This window comes from Habropoda laboriosa, unplaced genomic scaffold (assembly GCF_001263275.1).
Source record: "Habropoda laboriosa isolate 0110345459 unplaced genomic scaffold, ASM126327v1 scaffold68, whole genome shotgun sequence".
Classification (NCBI taxonomy): domain Eukaryota; kingdom Metazoa; phylum Arthropoda; class Insecta; order Hymenoptera; family Apidae; genus Habropoda; species Habropoda laboriosa.
In genome coordinates, this window is record NW_017100195.1 from 2175925 (window position 1) to 2177237 (window position 1313).

The window sequence follows — 1313 nt, forward strand, 5'->3', positions numbered from 1 at the left end:
CGACGTGTGAGTTGCGAACAACTCCGGGACCAATCTGGAGAATTGGTAGAGTGTTGGAAAGTCGCTCCGTGCCACCCGTAACGTGGCGATTCCTCCTCACAAATGGCCCTTGGACGGGTAGGTGTTCAACCTGTACCCTTCGAGGGTCTAGTTGGGCAGCCGCGCTGATTGGGCGTATCCTAATCCTCCGCCATTGGGGGCCGTCTAGGTTTATGGCGAAAGCTTGGCACTGGACGTAAAACTACCACGACTTATTCACAGTTATTGTTTCTTTTTTTTTGATACAGGGTGCGGCTAAAAGTATTGGATTGGGTTGGAACGAAAGTTCGTAGCGTTTTTTAAGTGAAATTTAGAGACAATGTTTAGATATTTGTACGTGGATTTGTTCAACCACGTATGTGCTATTTTGTTCCACTATCTTTCACCATTTTTGAGGCAGTTTTGTGATTCCATTCTCCCAGAATTCACCACCTTTCTGAACAATAAACTGGTTTTGGTGGTTTGATAGGAGAGTGGTCTTTACAAACTGTCAGTATTTTCATTGAAATATTAGTAAATATAACAATTTGTCAGTTTTTTAAATAAAATGTCAGTGTGTATAATAAAATAATCCAACCAAAAATTTAATATTCATTGACCAAAAAGCAAATTAATAGCGACGAAGTAACCAAAATTGCACTGTCAAAAATGCGATTTAATACTGACAATTATTTATTTATACCGACGGAAATATTCATTTCCCCTGACTATTTGTTTCAAAAAATACTTACCATTAATTCAAGAAAGAAAAAGCTTACCAAATAAATAGGAGTGCCTTTAAAATTCTCCTCTCGGATACTTTATCTTCCAAGAACAACGTAACAAGTGTAAGGAGCAGCCATTTCACATATTAAACTTACGGAAAAAGAATAGGTCGACATTTTCTTCCCGATGGCTCAATTGGTTAAAACAGTCGTGGAACGAACTGGAAATCCGGATTCGAGTCCCCAATTCAACGGAATCGATCGGTCAATACTTTTTCTCACTTCGCCGAGGGGGAAGAGAAGAGAATTCAGTGACTGGCGATGGTACGAATGCTCCGAGCGAGACAGAGTTTAGAAAGACGACAGACTTTTTCTTCCGCGCCCTTTAGGGATGAAGAGTGTTCGAATGGAGGTGGTAATGGGGAGAGAGAAAGATTGAAAAAGAGAGTAAACGTTCGAGCACGTTTCCTTCCTCATTAATGCGAACGCCACATTTTGCCGAGGGTGACCTTTGAAATTGATTAAGAACTCGCTGGAACGGTGCGCGGTATTATCTTCCAAGTTATTCTC